The sequence below is a fragment of the Lepidothrix coronata genome, unplaced genomic scaffold, assembly GCF_001604755.1.
Source record: "Lepidothrix coronata isolate B3197 unplaced genomic scaffold, Lepidothrix_coronata-1.0 Scaffold35, whole genome shotgun sequence".
Taxonomy (NCBI): domain Eukaryota; kingdom Metazoa; phylum Chordata; class Aves; order Passeriformes; family Pipridae; genus Lepidothrix; species Lepidothrix coronata.
Genome location: NW_016690215.1, coordinates 1,872,570 through 1,896,752, shown reverse-complemented (window position 1 = coordinate 1,896,752; position 24,183 = coordinate 1,872,570). Strand labels below are relative to the sequence as shown.

The window sequence follows — 24,183 nt, the reverse complement described above, 5'->3', positions numbered from 1 at the left end:
AAAGAAGGAAGCGGGCACATGGTGACACACAAGGATGGAGAGCATGGGAACCAGGTGCTGGAAGAAGAGAAGGTGGCAATCAGAAAACAATGAATGATCCAGGGAGGCATAGACAGAGAAGGAGGATAAGCACAGGGAGATGGACTAACAGGAGAGTTGGAGCAAAGGGACTGGCCAGCAGTGGTGTGAACAGGCCACAGTCTAACCAGCTGATGTGGAAAGAAAAGACTACTCTCTACACCCCTCAGCTCTGAGACTGAACATGGCTCTAGCCTCCCCTGTGCTCTCCACCCCAACTACACCATAAATCCCACCTGTAGTTTTGTATGAAAGCTGGATTAACAGCTTGGTACCATCAAACTGGAGAGATCCCTGCTGCCTTCCAATGTGTCCCTCTCTGCTGCTCTGAACTGCACAATCCCATCACTTCATAGCACTCACCTGACACACTTGTGACACTCATCTAATCATACAGTAAACTAGCAGTGGGTATGCTTCAACTCACCAGAACTACAAAAAAGGAATGGGGAAGGAGGAAAGAAGCAATGGGGGGGCACGGTTACTGAACTAAATCAGTTTATTTTGCTATCATATGAGAAAAAAAGGCAATGTAGAAGAGGTGGGTGGTGAGGAAGACCTCCTGCTATTCATAACAAGCTATTAATCCATCTTGCAGTATACTACTGATATGCTAAGCCTAACTCTGGGGTTAGGGGGAAAGAAGAACAAAAAAAAAACCCCACCCAAATAAAATCAGAACAGCCACATAAAGACAGTTTCAAAATAATGACAATGCAGACCTGAATTCTAGCATTTTAAATACAACATCTGGTCTAAGTTTGGCTGTGCAATGTTAATAAACATGAAAAAAACATACAGATGCATGACAAAAGCATCTCAGTTAGGAATAGAACATTGAGGCACCAGGATCCATATCTTAAAGAGCCTTCTAAAGTTTGGGGGAAGAATAAAGCCTATTTTAAAAGTTTCTGAGAAACTCAAGTACATAGCAAATGAAAACCTAAAACCTCAAAAGTACCTTTGAATATTTACTGCTAGGCAATGGTACTGTTGCCCCCAGGAATAATGTCCAATATGAACACTTCCTTAAGTGCTCACAAAAGCACACATAACAACATAGGAAATGGACATGGATAACATGTTGGGAAACCAACTAATTAATCCCTTTACCTGTTAAGATTGTAAAAAAAAACAAAACAAAACAAAATAAAACAAAACAAAACAAAACAAAACCACCACACACCCAACCAACACACTCTGGGAGCTGCATAGGAAATAACTAGATTTCATGAAGGAAATTAACTACTCATGCACGTGTAATGATTGATTGACCAAACAACCATTAAAAGAAAAGAATGCAAAGGGAGAGAGCCACTGTGTTTTGAGTCATATCCTCAACTATATGCCCACTAAAAGCTATTGTTCCATAGTAACTGCAATTAAAATCTCAGCTTCTCTTCTTTTTCTCATATAAGTTTATCTTTAATGCAGAGAGCACTCACTCTCATGCATCATCAAAAACCATAAATACATCAGAAATGCAGACTAAATGAACTGCAGGAAATTCAAGGTAGAAAAACATTTGCATTCCCACGAGGCCTGTCTGACACTGAGTAACAAGCAGGCTGGATGAATTCAGAAGAGAAGTAGAGTTTATATCTGATATATTAAGAAAATTACCTGCCCACAGAAATTATGCAAAATCTTGTCAGAGATGTTCCCTGCATTTCACAGCCTTCTGTGTTGCTAGCAGAGGAAGCATCTAAAGTTTTAGTTTCTTTAACTCCTTTTGAACCTACTTTCTTCAAAACTACTCATATGCAAGACCTAACCATCAATGGGCCCTCCTCAGTCTCTGAAGTGAGAACGGTAGGCAGAACTGTCTCCTGGACTTAGAAGCTCTTCAGGAAAATTTTAGACAGGTGGCAAACTTTTCCCAACAATACCAGCTATTTCCAATAACTAAAAGATCTACTGATTCAATCCGTGAGTAGCTTAAAAGAGAAAAATCCCACAGTTTTCACAAGTGTTGTAAGCCTGCTTGCTTAGCTGGGTTGATGAGCAATACTTCAGGAAATCCAGTAAAAGGAGCACATGATGCAAACTGAACTATGACTGCTATTCCAGACAGTAAATGCCTAATGTGCTGAAAACTTTGTGACTTAAGTCTGTTTAAGAGAGCAGAACTTCAAAACTTACCACCAGCTCCTCAAAGGCTATTAGGAAACCCAAGGGAACTGAAAGGGAAACTATGGTGCACAGGAAGGCAGGACAGCATACAAGCATGACAGGAAAATCCCAGAAAAATGTGGTAATGACTCTTTACATACTCTGCTCCACACAATTTCATGTATCATTTTCTAAAAACCTTTTACTACTATCTATTAAGCAAGAAGAAAACCTCTCAAGATAATTGTGGAAAAAGAAACAAGAGCACTCCCTCTTACCTCCCCCATCCCGTACTTATGCCACAACTGAACAACTAATTTGAAGAGATTTTCTCACCATTTCTTAGACCACTGCTGCCAGGAAAGCCAGTCTGCTGCCGCCACCCTTCATCTAGCTTCCTTCTGCAGGTCTTACTTCCCTATAAGTGAACCCAGATGCTCACATACATAGCCTCTCTGCTCTTCTCAGCATGAAATCCACAGGATTCTTAATCACAGGATTTGGTTTTCTGATTTCATGCTGCCGCAGCATAACAACAAGGAATTACTAAAGATGGAAGCTATGAGAAGAGCAGAGGTCTTCAGTCCATCTCTTCCCTACTCTTCATCATAGTTGAAAGTCTAATCCTAAATTTTTACTGTCATTGAGAAATTAACTTCCTTGACAATTTCGCCCTCGATTTTTAATTAGAATACAATGAAGATACCACCAATTAAATAAATTATTATCATATTGCATTAAATCTGTTCCTCCTCCATCCAATTAATGAGGTGTTTTAATGACCATTCAGCAGTACTGCTTTTCAGTTTATCTGATTATCTTTAATTGCTTTTCAGAACAGCCTTCTAAGCCACGGAACCTCGCTGCACACTCAGTTAAGCCCTTTGCTGGGCTACCTTTTAATGGAAGCCTGGATTTTATAGATATGACTGGTCTAGACCCCCTCCTTCCCTCTGGCCATATACTGAGCAATGCATCTTACAACGACTTAACGCTTCTAATTCCTGCAAAAGTTAGTTTTATGGTGACGATTAATTTTCCCTAACTCCTCTCAACAAAGAAGCAGTAATAAATACACTGATTTAAAGACACCAGTTAAGTTTCAAGTGGAATGCTGATTTGGGGAAGAATATCGATTCCACCCACCCCCAAAAACCAAACCCTAAGCTCTCTAAATAGAGCAATATGCAAGGCAGCATATCAACTAACCAAGACATCTTTGAATCACACTGCTTTCTGAGGTGGCACTACAGCAATGCTAAGGGCAGACACCCATGGATGCAAACACATTTCTACTGATTGAATAATCTGTATTTCTCAAAATTCCAGCAAACACATAAAAGGGGCACTTTCCTTCTTTGTAGAAAATGAGGGCTGACAGAAGCAGGGGATGGGATCATTGCTGTTGCCATAATATAAATCCAAAACATTTAAAAGGGTAACATACAATTTATTGACAGCTGAGTCAAAACAATGTAACAATTTACATGATCCAAGAACAGTATAAAAGTAAACAAAAATGTTTATGGACTCTATCAATTTTACAAAGGAAAACAAAGTACACAAATGCCATTTTTAATAGTAGCTTGTCCAACAAATGGTTTAATTTAACAGGGATTAAAGATATTGTAAGCATGGACAAATTCTTCTGGCAACTTTTACCATCCATCAAACTTCAATGTTGAGAAGAAATAAGAAATCATTGTCTTCAAAGATCCAACATTAATTTTATTTTTATTCTTGCTTCCTTTAAAAATAGCTGTGAAAATGAACTCACCTTGCCCTCAGAAAACAGCTCATCCTCATGTATTTTTTACAATTAAGCCCTGCACATTGTTCCATTGTTTTGAACCTACATTCCTTTGATCTTCAATTTCCAAAACAAGGGAACTACAAAAGCATTCTCAAACACACCTTCCAGATCAGGCAAGCGCTTTCCCATGCACAAACATATTAATGGCACAGATTACTCTGTTCCCTTACTGCCAATTACAAGCTTTCATAAGTGTAAATTTTGACTGTACACAACATACAGCTATCCAAACAATGACAAAAATGCTTTCTTAGTACTGTCTCCATTTTTCTTTCCTGGAAGCACACAAATGCCTTCTCACAGCACTGGGAGCGACCTAAGCCCTCCAGAGCTGAGGGCAGCCTGTTCCAATACAAGCATGGTCAGCTCCAGCAGCGTGTCTGTGAACACCATGCCAGCGTCACCAAGCTGTGTCACCAGGCTCCCCCAGCTCCTTTCAGCCTGCAGGAGTGGGAAGATTCAACTTAGCCTTCCAAGCAGCTATTGTGATTGGATTATATGGAAATCTTCCTGAAGTCATGGCTTTATTTCAAAGATCGTTGCTTAAGATAACTACTGTATAGAAAATGCTGTACTACTGCAAACCAACAGGTAAAAACACTATCAATCTATGTAACTAACACTGGTGATACATCCTATGATAATAGAGGTTTTATGCATAATTTATAAACACAACCCTAAGAGAAATAACCAGTGCCTGCAACTCACACAAAAAGAACATTAACTGATCTCTGTAAAGAAAGTAACATTAAAGTTACTGTAAATTCATATAGTAAATTATTTACTCCACACAAACACTTCTAGATTTGTCTAAACAGGATGTTTCCAGCAGACTCAAAGCTGCTTTGCCCTGGCTCCTGTGAGTACAGCTTCCAGCTACTTCGGTGTGGCACGGCGCTCCATCTAATATAACCTACCCTACACAGGGCTTGTCAGCTCAGGTTCAGTGATGAATTAACCACAGCCACCTGGCTCACGACCAGCTCAAAGCATGAGCCGAATTTGCAACATAGCATTTAGACACAACTGAGAGCATTTCATAATGAAATTGCTTACTCACCTTATTCACCTCACTTACTTCATCTAGTGGAATAAACTACTCACCCACGCTGCTACCCGAAAGGCATTCGTACAGAACATCGGGGGCCCTGTTTATTCACATCCAAACTTACTGAGTTTTTCCAGGTAGAAAAATCTGTGCTTAGCGAAGGTCAAGACCAAAGTGAACGATTTTTGCTGACAGTGAAACCAATGGCACCCACTGCCCCTGACAGTATTTCACACAACATATCTCTGAGACTTAAGAACAAAAACTGACTGCTAACAGCTCTAGGAGGTGCACTAACAGCAGGTATCTCACTGATAAACCTTCTGTGGGACTCTGGATCTCTGGTCAAGATTCCATTTTTTGTTCATGCTTACAGAAAACTAAACCTAAAAAGCACAGGCAACTCACCCATCCAATGCTTTGTTTCATTTGTGGGTAAATACTGCATCCATTGCACACACACTACAGAACAAATGTAGTCCAAGCCTGTACCACAGCATCTGGCACATTAATCTCAAAATGTATCTCTATGACGTAGTAGGTAAAAGTATAATTGGATTTTTAGGAACTGGCTTCTTGTTCAAACAAAACTGGCTACTAGAAGCTAGCAGATAACAGAGGCACTAAAAAAAAAAAAAATGCAAAAAAACCAAGGGCTCATAGTCCCATTTCCCATAAAAATATGGATATGTGATTTTTATTAATAACAATATTAATTAATATACCTAAGTCTATTTGGGTTTTGTTCTATTGATGAGATTCAAACTTTAGGGAAACCCCCTAGATAATTCCATTACCTGTGAAAGTTTATGAAGTAGGAGGCCTCACAGAAAGTGAGAGATGCATGTTCACATCTACTCAGTATCAGAAAATCTGTTCAGGAACAAGTGAATGCAAATACCCCAAACACAAGGCAAAAGACATCCAGCAGAACTTTCACCTTCCCAGACACCGAAGTCAACCAGCTCTAAGACCCAAACCTACAGGTAACCAGGCTTCATTAGTTCTGCTACTGACAGAAATACCTGATTTCTATAAATGATAACACTTTCCACATAACATCTACTGAGAGCTTCTTCAGCACATCAAACTCTGTACCCTGCAAGGCATCTCCCTCCCCTACCCTAGACAAGCTACCCAAATATTTTCCCTTCCAAATGTTATTTTCTTTAAAAATACATTAAATATTTCCTTTAAAAATCCACAGCTAGTCCTATTTATGTGACTATTTGCTGGGTGGAACAAAGTTAGATGCTAAGCTGGAAATACCATAACAGCTGAGTATTTTAACTGGCAACACCCTTGTAATGACATGCCTGTGTGTCATATCAGCTAGAGACTCCACAACCTTACAAATCTGACATCTCCCAGCTTGAAAATTAATTTAGCAGGTTTAACAGAATTTCACATGCACGTGTTCACAGACATTCTTGCATTAAAAATACTCGAGCATTGTATAAAAGTGTATATTGATGAGTTTGATACTTGTGAGTAATAACTTCAGCAGCCAACTCAGGCAGGTCAATACACCATCCCTCCAAAACTGAATAAAACTTTTGTGCCATACCATAAGATAAATTATGATATCGTATTTTTTCTGTAAAATAAAAACCCAAAGTGGAGGTCATATTGCTTTTAACACTGAAATTTTATCTCTTTCCAGATAAAAATCAATAGCCTTATTACCTGTACTGTTCCATCAATATAGATGTGCACTATTTACATAGATTAGCAGTGTTATACAAGGAACCTGCCCTAATTAAACATAAATTGTATAATAAGGATGCTGCAATTCCTTGTACATCTAACACTGCTGGGCTTGGGAGATTTTTTATCCCCAAAAATTTGAAAGCAAACATATCGCGATATATACAAAGACTATACTAAACTTTCCTTACCACAGGCACCAGATGTATCAAGAAAAAGCAGATTCATTCCCAATGCATTTCCTGATAATTTGTTGCTTGATATTTTAAAACTTCAACTTCACCGAGGCTTATTTTGTTGCATTTTAAAAATGTGAAAGCAGGGGAGAGGGTAGAACTGAGGTAAGGCTGGATTCAGTAATTCAGTAGATACTGGCAGTCTTGACTAAATATATTTCTCCTGATTAAAAGTGACCCACCCATGAGAATCAGAAACAGAAATTTGGAGATGTGCCAGTTCATACAATAACTATGTTTATTTGTTTTAATAAATATTTAAGAAACATGACTTGTGGTATTTGATACAACTGAGCCCGTGGTTAAAAGGCCTCTCTCCATGACATAAGCAAATACAGCCTATCCTCTTTATTTGTCTGACTTCTTTTCGACATTCAAGGCTAATCTAGTTTTAAGTCAGGAAAGACTGCGGTCTATCATTTTAAACAAACCATTGTAGTAAAACGTGAACAGGAAATTCCTAACTACACTGTTCAAAGAACAATGATTAGAAAAACAACGCAAGCTCACGAAGTACAAGAAGGGCAGTCTGGGTGGAAAATTAAATATATATATATATATATATTTATAAAAAAAAGAGTCAAATGCACAAATACAGTCACCTAGCTCATTTTTCCTTCCCCCCACGAGCCCTCAGTCCCCATCTCATCCTCCCCACCAAGGCCAGGGGTCCTTCAGACCTTGCCAAGGGAGAAATCTTTGGATCCAAAGGGGGAAGAGTGCAGTATATACAGCTCTGTCTGATACCTTGGAAATATCCGGCCTGCGGGAGTTAGCGCAGACATGCCATTCATTCCACAACATATAAATGCCCTCTTTAGAGCCTCATCCAAGCAGCAGTTTCATTTGGATTTTGAGGCACAGGTCTGCCTTGTTTTTCAATAAGCTGCAAGCTATTTTTGCCATGAAAAAAAATCCCAACATTTTAAAAGTGTGCCTGCCTAGCATACACAGAGTATATAAAATGAGCAAAACGTGAAGTCAAGGAAAATATCCTGTATTAGCACTTTATTCATAACACAGATTTCCCTCTCCTAAAAAACAACAAACCCCCAAACATTTAAACACCTCAAACGGCAACAAAATTCATATATTTTAAATTCTACCAGGTGTAGTATCTTAAAATGTTCAAAAATTCTTTAAACAAAGTGCTCTCACAACTATTTCAAAATCATTCTTGTAAAAGTCTGGGCAACTGACCACCTTCGCTAATGGGGAGGAAAAAAATGTATTCCTAATTTGAGAAAGAAAGCAGAGTAAAGGGGAACTAATTCACTTTTAACATCATGTACTAACACTACATTAAGAGCCTGTTAGTCTCTATAACATCTCAGGAATTTTTTTTTCTTTACAAGAAAACTAAAAATATCTGGATACAGGTATTAGTATGAAAATCTTCATCCACTTCAAAAATAAGCTTCTGAGCACACACATATAAAGGCCTAAGACAGAAAAATGAACATATGATCTCAAAAGACTTGCATTTTAAAGAACGCTATTCATGGACTGGAGAGTGGGAAGAAAATTTCCACAATCAGGACACTATCCATAGTTTTGGGGTGTTCCTAGCAGAACCAGTGTTTTGGACACAGGGTTATTTATATTTTAAAGAGGACATGAAAGCCTTTATAAATGTTCCACAGATTCTAAATGTTAAGAAAAGACACTTACAATTGTGATGAAGGTAAAAAATGAACATTATTTTCTTTATCAACTCACTTCAGAAAGAATAAAACGAATAGCTTAAGAACCATGTGGGCAAACAGTCATATGTGCACAACTTCAAAAACTCCAGATGTTCACATACCAAACATAATTACCTCAAAGGAGATATTCCAGCAATTTATTACAGTATGTTTTAATGATAAAATGATGCAGCTGTATTTTAAAATAACGAAACTCTTTAAAAATTCTGAACCCCTTACATGTCAGGCGTTAGAGGAAAAAAAATAATCAATATTCCCTTGAAGATACTATTTCCAGAAGAAACAGGTAATAGCCAAAAATATTTGTACAAATCAGAAAACAGACATAGGGAGAAAGTCTTTAACTCAAGGATCCAAATCAGGTCCCATCAATAGTAATGAAAGGATGTTATTGCCTTAGGGCTTTTTGGCAGATATTAGGAGATGGAACAGAGGACACATCTCACTCCTAGCAGGCAGATGTCCAGAGAACAAGACCAGCTACATCATCTGTAACCAAACAGAAGCCCTGAACAGGCACGGACAGATCTCCAAGATTACTCCCAGGAGTAACTTCCCTAACAGGATACTCTGGTACACGAGAATTCACTCTACATATGAGTCATTTGATATTTCAGTGGGAGAAGTTTGCACGAATGGAATACTTTCCATAATCACTGGAGTTTTATTTAGCCTATTTCCAGAATACTGTGACAAATTTTATGAACATTGGTTTTAAAAAGATATTCATATATATCTTCATCCACATTAATCACCTGCTGTTTTGCCTTTTATTAAGTCATAGAAAGACACCCTACAACCTGGCTTAGCTTGAAAACAGGTTTACATCTAAGCTCAGTGAAACATTCAAGCGATTTTTTTTTAGATGTCCTTCTGGGAAATACATGACTTTTTTTTTTATAGACACATGACACACTCCTAGAGAAGAAAAAGTTGGGATATAAAAATTTGTGCCAAAATTCCCACAAGCTGTTTCTGAAAATTTATTAAGAATTAAGAAAGCTGATAATTCCATAAAACACCCTCGAATCCCTAAGAACTCAGTACAAGGAGTAAGGAGGTTCTGAGTGACATTCACAGCCAGTGACAGGAAACACTACTATGCCTTTTCTTAAAAAAAAACCCAAACAAAACAACAAAAACCCACTGCAAATTTTCCACAGATCACTTCCCACAAACATTTCTCAACTCCAACCTTCCAGATGCAAAATCAGAATAATATTTACTAACAGCAGCATTGAAACTATGGCTGTAAACAAATATTGTAGATTGTAAGTTGTCTGAAATTTCAGACAATTAAACGACAGAACATTCACATACTCCTTCCTACACATTGGTGTTTGGACACTTGCTCATGGACTAAAAGGGCTCTTGCTCCAAAAGCCTTCTATCATATTTAATCGAAGAAATTTGTAACACTTCACCAAAACTTCATAGAAGTGCATACACAAAACCACTAAAAAAGACAACTAGGAATTTGCAAAGCAGCTTATTTTACAGTAAGAAAATAATTCCTGGAACTGGAAATACAGTCTCTTCATTGCACCATCAATCCATCAGAATCCAAGAGTCGGCCTGATCATAGATATCTTGACATTTTACTCCAAAAAACAGGCTAAAGGGAAAGATTTGCTTAAAACCAAAAGTTAAAGAAATTTCTTGGAAAATCTTATTAAAAAAAAAATCCAATCAACCCATACAGAACAAAAAAAATACCAACCTACCACTTTAATTCTGCTTAACACAAGTATGCAGGGTTCAACACTTAATTTTTTCCCTCAACAACATGATCATCTTCCTGAATAGAAGACATGAAGTAACACACTTCAAGAACAGTAATCATGCTTCACACAGCAGATCAATTCCAAGGAACTTAGCTGAAACTAGCCATTCACTAAGATCAAAGAAAATGCTTCTGAAATTCAGTATATTACAGGGTGTTATGAGAAATCAAGTTGTTTACCTGAAGCAGTACAGGAGACCCAATACTCAAAGAATAATTAAACACAAAGAGCACGTAAGCAAGAATGAATACAAGCCCAAGGATCTCTCATTCCGGCTCTGTGCTCCCCTTGACTAGGGCAAACCGCTTAAGAAATCACTTATTTCTTGAACTCCCATATACATTGTAGCTACTCTGTAGTAATGCGGGTAACTGGAGGGTCACCTCTTTCTGAAGTCCTGGCTATAAACAAGTACATTAAAATATTGGACCATGCATGAAGTTGCAGTTTCCAAGGGTTGAGAACTGCATGAAATCAAGAACTTTTCACAACAAATATTCCTCTTTATGATATGACATTTACTCCCAAAGTTCCCCTAGAACCAACACAAAATTATGGCTAACCAGTCCAGAAGCAAAATGCAGCTGATCCAAAAATATCTCATCATTTCTAATTAAAATGCTTTTTCTTTCCATTTGGGGAAAACGATTTTTTTAAAACCTTTGTGAAACAGAGATTTAGTTAAAATGACACCTTCTGCCATACGGGAAAGACAGAAGCATCAAAATCCAACTGTAATTAAGAAGTAGGCTACAATGGATTTTCAAAGTACTTCTAAAAGAAAAATTCATCATCTGAAGCATTATCAAATGAAGACACTGGAAGCTCACAGGTGTAGGTGCATTGAGGCAAAAGATAAGACAACTTAAACCAACGCAAAGTACTGTACATTTTTTTTGTCAATCAGTACACTGCATACAGTTGAAAACAAGCACACAAATACGCAATATGAATATCCATGTTCTTTAACTGAATTTTGACAAATTACCTATTGCACTTCCATTCATATGCATTTCCAATTTATTTATTTTTTTATTATAAAAAGGACAAGTCAATTATGCTTTCTCTACCTCATAACAGATGATCATCAAGTTAACTTGCATTAACCATCAATTATAGTGTTAGAGACCACTTAGATGCTACTAAAACTGGCCTACGATTTGAAAGCCATCATAGTCATAAAATCAATTTTTCTTGGGTTTTGTGGTTAACTTATTCTGAAGTTTGGGGTTCAGGGATTTTTACCTACATGCCTTTTCATATCTTTAATACTGTAAGTCTTAGTCTTATCCGAAAGATGTAACCTGGGGGAAGCAGAAAACACACAAGGGTTTAAACAGTAATTTCCAAACACATGCACTTCTTCATCTACTAACTATCCCTACACTGCAAAAAGAAAGGGAAAAAAAAAGGTAGTTTACTTTTTATTCTGTAATTCTCTTTTAAGCACTCATGGAATTGCTGTTCAAGTCAAGTAACTTTGGACAGTATCCACCTTTGAGAAGTGTGTCACAATTTGTTTATGTTATTGAATTAGATAATTATGCAGTACTTCAGCTGCCTTCCCAAACATGGATAGGCCACTCTTTCTAAGAAAGCATTATGCATTAAGTTTTTTTAAAAGTCTTATTTTTAGCTGTTTAAACTGCAATCCAACAGTAAATAAATCTATTTTGTAATATTATGCATTTTCAGCTTTGATATCAAATTTTGCATTTTGCCATAAAGAATCCTAAGCACTCTGTGTGCGAAAGAGCTTCACCCTAAGTACAATATAAATCAAGATAGTTTCAACAAGATTCTCCATAGATTATTTAATCGTGAAAAATAACTCTTTCAGAACTCTATGAAAGATAGCCTTTGATTCTGTTTCGGTTCAAGGGTGTTGATATCACTGTACTTTATTTTTGTTCCGTTGCCAATTAAATATACTGAAATAAAAAAGTCATTGAAAACAAAAATAAAAAACCTAGTTGCTTTAGGTTTTGATATGTACTAATTCAGCCCTTGATGGCAATCAGCTCCTTCAGCCAAAGAGCTAACAGTACAGCACAGAACTGCCTCCATCCTGCAAACCACAGAGAGACCACCAAGCTCATCACTGGACACAAGATCCTTTCCTACTCCAGCCAACACCCACAAAAAGGCTGAGAAACAAACTGAGAAATATTCCATCTTATTTGATCATACAACATATATCTAGAGGAAGCCTTGCTGGGAGGGTGGTTGTATTAAATGGCTGACTCAAACGATTCAATGGGCAATTAAAAAGTGACAGATCGTGTCTTGTACACTCTCACTGTGTTAAGTCCAAATTGATTTTCCTATCTGGAACAGAATCAAGAAGAGATCAAGACCCTTGTAGCACGGCAAAGCAAAGCCTATACCCCCATTACCTTGCTATTAATGACTAGTTAAGAACTGAGACATTTATATCCACAAAATAGGCTTGGGGTTGGTGTCAAGGCAAAAAACTACACTGGAGTCCCTGTTCCTCTCCATAAGCAGAGACAAAAAACTTGTTCATTTAATTCAAATATTATAACCTTCTCCTCTGTGACCTGGCAATTTCCACTTGAACACGTTCAGCTCCCTTAAAAAACTGCCCAGATGCACTGTAGTGATCTTTTAATGAGTTCTAGCTCCAAACACTGGTGACAAAACCACCTTGCAAGTCACCCCAATATCTGTTCAGTGGTTTTTGTTATTACCTTGACATGCCTTTTCATGCTCCATCCTTCTCCAGTCACGCCCTACACTTGACACCCAACTGAGATCTTCCTTGGAGGTGCTCCACTACCAAGATCCTCCCCACATCTAGCTGACCTTACAGGCACTTCCCTTTCACACACACCCCAAGGTACCACACCGCTGATATCCTCCCCAGACACCCGTCTGGTCCTAGATCTAATTCCCTCACATATCAGCTTTGCTCCCTGCCAGCAAAGGCAAGACTCACCACTGATTTCATCAAATCTTTCAGGAATGTTTCCAAGTTGGTAATGATACCACAAGCTCAGTCCCCAAATCGGTTCTGTAGCTCTCTCATCTCTTAATAGCCACTTCAGTGCTGCTACTCGACTGAAAAACTGACTCTGACACCTATTTTTCTTCTGTTGACTTTAAATATCCATCTTACACCTGAAAAGTGAATCCTTCCTTTTTAAACATAACTTGAAGCGTGTTTAGAAATGTGTTGTTTTACTATGGGAGTATTTTAAAAATCAGTAGTCAAGACTGCCATTCACAAAGAGGATTTACTCAAAGAAGGTTTTAAATTGACTCATCACTTTTGCCTAATCCAATTCCTTATTGAATCAAACTTAATTGACATAAACCACTTAAATACCCATCTGCCCTGAAGGTTAAGTCAGCTTAGGGAACCAAACCAGATGAAAACTACCCTTTCCCCCAGAAAAAGATACAAATACTGCATAGGGTTGGGGAATTTCCTAATTTTTCTTACTGTAGTGTCAGATAAGCAATGGTACCAGTGCAAGAGGGGTGAGACTATGTGGCTGGCAGGGAGGACACTGCTGGTTTTGGCAGCAGTGAACTATTAGCTCAGGAGTGCTGTATTGCCAAACCTTGCTGAGCGTGCTCACTGCCTTGCCACAGCAGGCAGAGAGGGGAGGTAGGAAAAGTACCTAGAGCATGTTTTCTTTAGCTCGCTTCTTTCAGAAACAAGCTGAAGATTACTTAAAAGCTGCAATACTGGCTGGCTTTGCTGGTGAATGTGAACTGTCACATCTGCAGCAGATAAGATATTCAGGAAGTTCTATTTTTAACTGTAGGTAGAAAAAGTATTAATTTTACTTTGTTTCAACAAAGTATCAACTAAATACTTCTGTTTGGCCTCACATACAACTTTACAAAGCTCTACCTTCCAGCAAACAACAAAAAATTATAAACCAACATTACATTTTACAGGCACCTCTAAGAAGCTTGTTAACAGGACTTTGCTATAGATAAGTTTCTAATTTTTTTTATTGCCTACAAGTCATTTGTTCTTATGTTTATACAGTGTTGTCACTATATTTACATTTGCTAAAACCATGAAACTTATCTCTCAAACTAAACTTATCACCAGAATCCAAGCCTAAATAGGAATTTTTGGTCCGGATAATAGAACTTAAATCCCAGCCCTAGCCTTGTGACATTTCAAATCTTGCATTCTCACATTTACAGACTGAAGATCCTGAAAAGCAGACACTTCCCATATCCTTCAGAAGACACGATAATGCAAATACTCAATTTGAGCAATGCCTGGTGCTGTTTAATGACAATAAATATCAAGCACTGACAAGATCTAGCAGAACACAGTTTCTCAGTTTGCAAGATCCAGTGCATATATGAGAGCCAGTACCATGTCACAGAACCCTTCGAGAAACCCTTCATAATATGTGCCATCGTGCTGCTCCACACTGAAGTCACGAGTGCTAAGTTAGTCCTTTCTAGCATGCACATAAATACAATAGGGCAGGTGTCTTCATTCTGTATCTAATTGCTGCAAACAATTCCATTAAGAGGTAAAAACTACATGCACACACACAAACAAAAAACCCTTCACCTTTAACAAAATGTTAAGCTTCTTAACAGTGGTTTTTTGTTAATCAGGTTTCAGTGGCTCAATAGATGTTTTGATGCTTTAGCACACATGCATTAGGTCTTGCAGTTTTGTGCTACATAAGCCAGATTTTCAAAGGGTATGTATTTTAACTAGAAAAAACCAATTACATAAACCATAAATCACTATTATTGTACTATAAGGAAAACCTTTCACCCTTAGGAAGAAACAGTGGATGCTTCCCACCTCTACTTTCCAAGACGCTAAAAAACTATTAAAACCATTTATAATGCCCAATGACTGGAAATGTAGCACTCATTTATAGCAATGCTGAATTACAAGAAAACACAAATGCTCACTTCATTCAGGCATTGTTTTTTCCCAAGAAACATAAGAAATTAAAAGTTACTTTTTTAAAACATTTAAATCAGAGAGGTGAGCTCAAGAGGGGAGGGGAGGGAAAGTAGCAATTTAGAAGTATTCACCGTGAATCAGCTGATTAACATTTACATGTAATCAGAATCTACCAATCAAACAAAATACTCAGCTTGAAAATCATACCTAATACCAACTAACATTAACTCTAGGACACTTGCATTTTCATTCATTTTTAATCATAAACATTTTCATGGGGTTTACTCATAATATAAATTTAAATATCTGTCTGAAGACCTACTGGACAGGATGAAAAAAAAATGAGTGCATCTCCCTCACGAAAGGCAGAGAAGTAGATTTATCATGGCACATATGTATATGAAGCTTTCAAAACAAAATGTCAGCTACAGCACGCCTTTAAAAATATTACTGAATTATTCTGAACAAGAACTGAAGTACAAATATGTGCAGATTGCTCAGAGAGGCTCGGGGCACCGCAGCCCTTTCCCAACACCATATGCTGCAGCATGTATTCCCAGTCACATGCCAGGAGAGCAGTCGCACAGCTGCACAGCTTTCCCATCCACGCTGTGGCTGCATCCAGGCTTGACATTTGCACAGAAAATTCAAAACATCTGGATCTCAAGTATTACTTTATATGCAATGCTTTTAATATAAATTCTATCAAGTCCAGTGTATTTACTGCTAACTTGAGGTAATGAAGTGGTATAACTGCAGTGACCCAGATGCCTCAAGTGATGAGGATAAATAGGATTCCTTCCTGGGTGCATCAAGAGAAACAACCAAACAGAGCAGCTCTCCACTTTCTAATTGGCTGCTCTGCCAATCTTTATAAGATATACTTAGCTACATATATATATTATATACAGGTCAAATGATATATCAGGCAATGGAGGCATTAAAAATTGATGGTCGCAAACAATGGGACTCCAAGTGATAGCCGACTTAAATTGGGGGGAAAATTGAATTAGGTAATTTCATCTAGAAAGCTAAAGGAGTGGAAAAACTACTCTGACATTTAATATCTCTTACTATTAAAGCCATATTATATTTCTGGTTTCAACTTCTGACTATCAGATACTATTATAAATCTACTAAAGAAAAAGAGTTCTGAAGTCTCTGGTACCATCTCTTTTTTATGAACAGTACTCAAACCACTTCTTAAACACCTCTTCAACTGAATAAATCCAGCTCTTCTGCTCTCATGGGAGAGCATATTTTTCAGATCTATACTCATTCAGCAATTTTTTTCCCTTTGTAAGCTTCTTCATCCCTTGCAAGTCTGGTACTAACAGCCTGGAAAGCCAATTTACAAAATCACAATCAAATCAGTATTTCAACAGTTCTGCTCCCCTTCAAACATTTTCAAAGCATCACTTCCAAAAGTACATCTCTGTACCCTGTAGGTTACATTTTATGTTTTACATTAAAAACCTGCATCATAATCAAATACAGCACGTGATTTAAATCTGTCTAGTCATCATAACATTTTCAGAGGGAAGATTAAAATAATGATCAACAGTTGCTTTGTTTTCTTCCCTTTCCACAAATGTCATTAGCTCAAAACAAAACTATGAGTTGACAGAGTTGATAATCAAAATACAACAAACAGAAAGTAGACAAAAAAGGTCTGAAAGCATACACAAACTTTAAGAAAACTTTCAAAAACGGCGGTAGTACTTACTACACTGTTGCCTTCATCTTTCGGATACTTTGGAATAGAAGTATTTGAATTCTAATAATGAATGTCACTAATTTCAACTCAGTGTGGGGGCTTAAGGTAAGCCCAGAAAAATGCTATTTGTGAAAAAAATTAATGATTCTTCTGATTGTCTTTGGATTGCCAAGTACTGGGAACTGGACAGATAAATTCCAACCCTCCAGGAGATATTCTCTTGCCTTGACAAAGAGGACACTGATTTTCTAACCTTATCCTGTGGTGGCATGTCAAAAGATCCTTTGCCTCACTAGAGAGGCCCATTTTCCAATTTGGGCAAAAAAATTCAGAAGCAATTCTCATCACTTCACAGTTCTACCATCTGCCCTCAGAATTGCTCCTCTCCATGTATCAAATAAGGCAAGAAAATATATGAGAATATAGTGTGTCCCTAAAAATACTCTCTTAATACAAAACAAGCAGTAGTTAAGTGACTAAGTGTGGAATTTTCTAGATTTCAATATCTGACATAAATATGCTCTTTATTCAAGCTTCCAGCTTGCAATTTCTTACTCCTTTAAAAAGCCAGAGTGGGGAAAGAGAAATCATATTACGCAGCATCACACCAGCATATGCATTTGAACACCTTGCTTTGCCATTTGCTATAACAGAACAAACAACAGTAGTAATGGACTGTCTTTGTCCTACTCAACAGGAAAAGTTGCAAATCGGTTAACACAGATATTTGCTAAAATCAAATAAATTATGAGAATAAGGAGTCCTGAAATAGTCCAGCAAAAAGCAGCTGGCACTTCTGGACTTTTCTGCCCATTACTCACTTGACATTTCTACTCTGCATCCCTAATAACAGATATCTACCCCTAGTGACTTTCCCAAGCTGATTCCTTGTTTCAAGCCCATTAGCCTTTGCTGCTTATTTCCAATCTTCACCATTCTGACTTTTCAACAATCTCCTTGTCCAGCACATCTTACACTTCTTGACCTCCATTCTCATATCTCACATATAGTTCTTATACTTTACTTTCCAACCATCTTTCCTTCTTCACTTAGACTTCGCATGCTGCCCCTTATGCATATTTTATCACTCTGAAGATTCCTCAGCCAAACTCGGCGTTCCTCCTTTTCCCTCAGGGTTCCCTGTACAGCCAAGAAAAGAGCTGACACCCTCACACCCTGAACCTTCACCAGACCGGTTCCTCCTTACCTGTTTTTCCCTGCCCTACTGGTTTGCAGTCCAGTTCCCCTACTTTTTTCTTCCCAGGCTTCAGGTGCCATCCTCCTTCTCCCTACCTCCAGCTCCTGATTACTTTGCTTTCAAAATCTACCAAAATTTCCCCCTTCTTCTGTCAAATTCCAGGGCCAATCCCATTTGATCCTATACTCCTTGTTCCAACCCACTGTTGGACAAGGCCAAGCTTTTTCTCCTGTGCTCAAATTATTCAGCTTTTAGGCCTCAGAACTAAGATGCTAATGAGGACACAGGACAGAAAAGCTCCCTGATTTCAATTACCATACCAGTAGTCCAGACTGGAGGAAGTTTCTGCAAATGCATCTGCTACAACCTAAGTCTTTACCCAGCCCATAGTGATTTTTTAATTGCTCCCAAACTGGTCCAAATAGATGATTTCTCTATGCAAAAACACTTCTACACCTTAGAAGTCTAAAATCCTCACTCCAAACCAACATGATTTAAATCTTTAAAAAAACAAGACAAGTCTTATTAAGAAGTTGAAGGAAACACTCCCTCTCCCCTAGACTTGTTCCAATAAAACAACATTGTATTTTAGCTGAAGTTTCTCCATAGAGCAAATCTAGCAAGACTCACCAGCTTGGAAAGCTTCTGCCACACTCCAAGAATTTTGGCTAAGCTCTAATCACTTGAAAACAGAGTCTTGTAACAAACAGCAAGAGTAATAAGATCCTTGGTGCCACAAGGATCATCAATATCAACCACAAACATAGTCAGTCTTCTATAAGATCATTTACAGTCTCCAGTTATTGACCAGAATCTCAATGTAGCAAGTACTGTGCAAACACAAGATAAAAAGGCAGTTCGCTGCCTTAAAAAACTTAAAATCTATTAAGATAAAACACAACTACTACCACAAGATGAAAACATGCACTGAACGGCTCCTATCCAAGACCTACAGGATCTGCCAGACAACTGTCCCCAATCTATTCATTACACACAATCCACACAGAGCAACACAGTATCTTCCCGAACCTAACCACTGATTTGATACTAAAGATCCTTCTCAAATCTGCTCATTTGATCACTCTTCTACCTCTTTTTTCTTATAGAAAACCATAAGGTACCCATTTCTGACTCCTTTATCCCTTCTTACTTCTTATTATTTTGATTGGCCTCCCTTGCCCTCATCATCATCTCTTTCCCAAACTCCAAAATCCTTTATAAAGCACATTTCTCGCCTCAACTTCTCCAATTAGCATTTCTTTGTCTTCTTGGCTTCAATGGGAAAATGCTGGGGGTGGGGGAAAGAAGGGATTTTTGTGTTGTTTTGTGAGGGGATTTTTAATCAAATAATTACTTCAAATCAAATTCACTAACCAAACTACACAAAAGGCTGAGAAATCTCAGGGGGAATGCTGAAAAGAAAAACAAACTACTGAATGCCAGCTACATGGAAAGAGGAGCCTGTGGGGATGCTTAGAGACTACTGCCCATAGGAAAGCTTGGAGGTGCTGATTCTCAGAGCCCTTGATCAAGTGCAGCAGGGCCCGAGGTCTCACTTCTTAGTCCAATTCCTCCTGGATAGAAACAAAACCACTTGAACACAGAAATGGGGGGCTGAACTCTTGTCACTCCATGCCAAACTCATAACGCTGAGGTACATATGCTATAAGCAGGTTATTCTGCCCTCCACCTAACCATTTTTTGCAAAAATACAGCTTCAGTACCGTTTCACTGCTACTCTTACCTATCTTTCACAAACCTTGGCAGAAAACAACTAACCTGATCCTCTCCTACTTTGCTGCTGCCCACGGGAATCTGAATAGCTCCAATGAAACCCAAAAAGACTGGTCACTTTCCACTATCCAGAACCCAGGCATCTCACTAAAACAACAACAGTAGCCTATTCCCAACCACAGATTAACTCTGCAGTCACAGAACTAGCTCCTGCTACTTGAATTCTGTACTGCAGAACAGATAACATGATAACACGCTCATGAAAACATCATGTCTTTTCTATCTGCCCCAATGTAAATCTCTCAATCTCTGCTCTACAGCCCGTTCTTACCCAATGTGAAAAATAAGTCTAAGTTTAAACCTTGGTGTGAAATATTTAGACAAAATTTCAAGCAACATATGGCATTCCAATTATTTCTTCAAAACATGGCGTCCTAATTTTAGTAACACTATTTAAGTAGAACAGTAACTCAATTTTAACACTGTAGTAAATGGCTAAATCTTTTCTGTTACTGTCTGTATGGAAGATATTCTAGAAGACAAAACCTCATACTCTCTGAAATTTAATGGTAAGGATGACATGCAGAGAAGCAACAGGCACATAGTGGTGTCATCAGTTACCTTTACAACACAGTTTTAAAAGTAAGCTAACAACGTGTATGTACATTTTAATGTAGAAAAATGTGCTATATAAAGCACACAAACAAAGATTTAATACCTCAGCAAAAAAATATGTGCATGCATAAGTACGTCCAAATAATGAGACAAAAGATCTTGATCCGGTAGGTAAACATTTAGGCCATTTAAACAGTTATGTATCGTCGTGCAAGACGACAGGAATCTCGCAAATTACTACAGTCTTTAAACCAGACTCTGCTTAAATGTTTCTGTGGCCTGCTTAACATTCCAGGCATACTTCTGGCAAGGTAGCTCTGGCTGAGGTTCAAACTGTCCTTGTCCAACTTTCACTTACTATAAAAACATTGTTTAATATAGAAAAGTATACACAGAGACATATGTTTCTTATTTCGCAGACACCTAGAATACTGACACTTGTGTTCACTAACTCCGCGTGGAAATTTTTAAGTGAACGCTTTGAAGCGAGGTCGCTTTCACCGGGCAGTACCCGCAACAGAGAGCCCACGCTTCCACCAGATTTCAGCCACGACGCTTAAATACTGCTTATAATGCAATTCTGCTAAAAGCCATAAGACCTGCCCGTATTTATTCACCCTAAACGAGAAGGAAAGGCCTAACTCGGTGTCCCCAGCACCGCCGGGCCGTGCAGACGCTGCCCCGAACACCACGCAGCAGCAGATTTTTGCTGCTAATCTGCAGCAGACCGCGTATTTGTCAAATTAAGTGCAGGAATTTCCCGGTTTGCTTACCTCCACGCAGCGTTATCTTTTATGAGGAGGTAATCTACCAAATTACTCCAGCATGCCTCCAGCCTGCTGCTGCCAATTAGTTCAGCCCGGCTAATAAATCAGGATGGCCAAGCCGCTCGGTTACAGCGGGGCTGCTCCGGTACGCGGCGAGTACAAACACGGGCGGTGTCACTGCTCCTGCTTCCCCATCTCCCCCCGCACTGAGACTACGCTTGGTCAGAGCACCCACCGCAGGAAGGGAAGCCTCGAGGTTTTTTTTGTTTGGTTGGGTTTTTTTCTATATCTAATTTAACATTAAGGCTGGCGGCAAACCCGTCAGCAGCAGTGGTAGGGGCTCTGCCCCTCGCGTCCCTCCACGATGGGCCGGGGAAGGCCAGTGTGGCAAAGCCCCCACCCCGGGCCGCCGTCCCGCCGTCCCGCCGCAGGGCGAAGCCTCGGAGCGCCCCGCCGGCAGCGGCACCGGCGGCCCCGCCGCCCACACCCTCCCGGCGGACGGGGGAAGGAAAATGTCGCCGACGGGCCCGGCGCCGGCGCCCAGCGAGGTGAACTGGGCTCGATCCCTCCTCCCCCCGGGATCTCCCTCATACCTGTCTCGGGGGTCGATCCACGAGGTCTGCCGGGTGTTGTGGTCGATGTAGAAGACTCGCCCGTCGAAGTCCCTCGCCTCCTCCCAGCCGGCGGGCAGCGGCAGCTCGGAGCTCTCTCGGCCGCGCTGCCCGCCCGCCGCCGGCCCCCCGCCCTGTCCCGCCGCCTGCTGCTGCCGCCGCCGCCGCCCGCCGCTCAGCCACGGCATGGCCGCTCCGCCGCCGGGCCGCCGCCGCCCCGCTCCGGCCGAAACCCGCTGCCCGCCCGCCGCCGGCCCCCCGCCCTGTCCCGCCGCCTGCTGCTGCCGCCGCCGCCGCCCGCCGCTCAGCCACGGCATGGCCGCTCCGCCGCCGGGCCGCCGCCGCCCCGCTCCGGCCGAAACCCGCTGCCCGCCCGCCGCCGGGGCAGCTCCAGTCCCGCCCGGGCCGCGGCCGCCCGCCGCCTCCTCCTCCTCTTCCTCCTCCAGCACTAACAGGCGGCCCCGCAGGGAGCGGGACTCGGGCGGCTCCGGCTGCGCCGCGCCGAGCTCATCCTCCCCCGCGCCAGCCCCGCTCCAAGCCGGGACCAGCCCCGCCGCGCTTCCTAACCCCGCCCGGGACCTGCCCCGCGCCGCCGCGGCTCCCAGCCCCCGATCCCGGCCCGAGTGCCCCCGCCCCGCCGCTCAGCAGCGCCCCGCCGCCGCCTCCCGCCCGGCGCCTGCCCCGGCCATCTTCCCTCCCTCCGCCCCGCCCGGCCGTTCCCACGCCGGGGCCGCGGAGCCCTCCCGCCCCGGCCCGCTCCCCGGGGCACGGGGGAAGCAGCGGGGCCGAGCCCGGGGCCGCGCCCCGCGGAAGCCGGGCCCAGACCCAGGCACATCGGCGCTGAGAGAGGGCGGCAGCCTTCCGCCCGGGCCGGGGGAAGGAGACTGAGGCCCCGTCGGGGCCCGTCCTGTCCTGCCTCGGGGCCTGTGCCTGTGCCACGGCCCCGTGGGGGGATGAAGGAAAAGGGGAGCCATGGCTGGGTCATGCATCATGGTCCTCGCTGGGTCATGCATCACCCAATGCCCGCCTGAAAAGCCTCGGAGGTGCTGAGCAATCTGGATGTGCACAGGAACACGGGGAAGGGATGGGGGTCTGCTGCAGAGCCTCACAAGGTGATGGAGCAGAGGTGCTGGAGACCACACGAATCACAGAGATCATGCTGTATCCATGCTCTGATAAAGGAGAATGGAAAATTGTACATCTTGCTTGCTTGACGTCTCAACCTGGTCCCTTAACCGCATTCTGTAGAGCAGAAAGCAGCTGAGTGTGATTTGACCTGAGCCTGCTGGAGACCGCAGAGCAGGGTTCCAGCTATCTTCTAGAACTAAATTCCACAAAACTTAGTTAAAACAGGGTTAAAAGTTGGCCTGTGGTATTCCATGCTTGTGCAGGATGCTGCCTTCAGCTAAACCTTTGAAAATCTGGACATAAAGAGTTAAGATACTGCAGGATAAGCTTCTGAAAACTAGGAAAGGAGTTCACAATATATTCTCAAACAATCTGAACTCAGCCCCCTGAAACTGGCAATACCCTGCCAGGGATTATATTGCAATTCCAATTATGTTCCACTTGCATTCACCGTTTTAAGTTACATCTCTATGAACATTAATTACTGCAGTGTGGTTATAAGCACAGGAAATTAGAGGACTTTTACTCTTGACTTCTTGGGCTTTTCTCTGCCACCCCACCCCCCATAAACCAGTGGTTATCCAACAGCCATGCATGAGAGAAGCAGTATAGATAATAGAACAGATATGACTTTCTGCCTATGTTTTGTAGGTTATTTCAGTGGTAGCAAACTGTAGTCTTCTTACCAGGGCTACTGTCAGCAGTGAGAGGTGATATGAGAGTAATAGATGGGTTTAGTGATGAAAGCAAAGTGGTGTAGGAAGCTCTGAGGGCAAAGGTGTAGTAGATTAAAAATGTTGTAAAGGTGTAAAATTTAGCAAATGCGAGGTTGTAGATCCAATCATCCAAATCATAGCAGCTTATGTTTGGATCAGCTCATCTCAACAGAGAGTTTGCTTCAGCAAACACTGTCAGGCCGTTTCATGTGATCCCAAGAGTTCAGCACTATCTCTAGGAGCAAGGTGCTGTTTGTGTGCTACATATGATTTTAAGGAGTATTTCAAAGAG

At 40.8% G+C, this 24,183-nt stretch overlaps 1 protein-coding gene across 4 annotated transcripts in view; it reads right to left on the bottom strand.

Moving 5' to 3' along the window:
• The window catches only part of WWC3 (WWC family member 3), a 97,328-nt gene extending 75,177 nt beyond the window's left edge, over positions 1 to 22,151 (bottom strand). For 2 of the 4 annotated variants that reach the window (XM_017812328.1, XM_017812329.1), the window contains exon 1: positions 22,030 to 22,151. The gene's annotated coding sequence lies outside the window, so the exon portion shown is untranslated. The remainder of the gene's footprint in view (positions 1 to 22,029) is intronic. The other 2 variants (XM_017812326.1, XM_017812327.1) reach the window with 1 other exon arrangement.
• Positions 22,152 to 24,183: the final 2,032 nt, after the last annotated feature.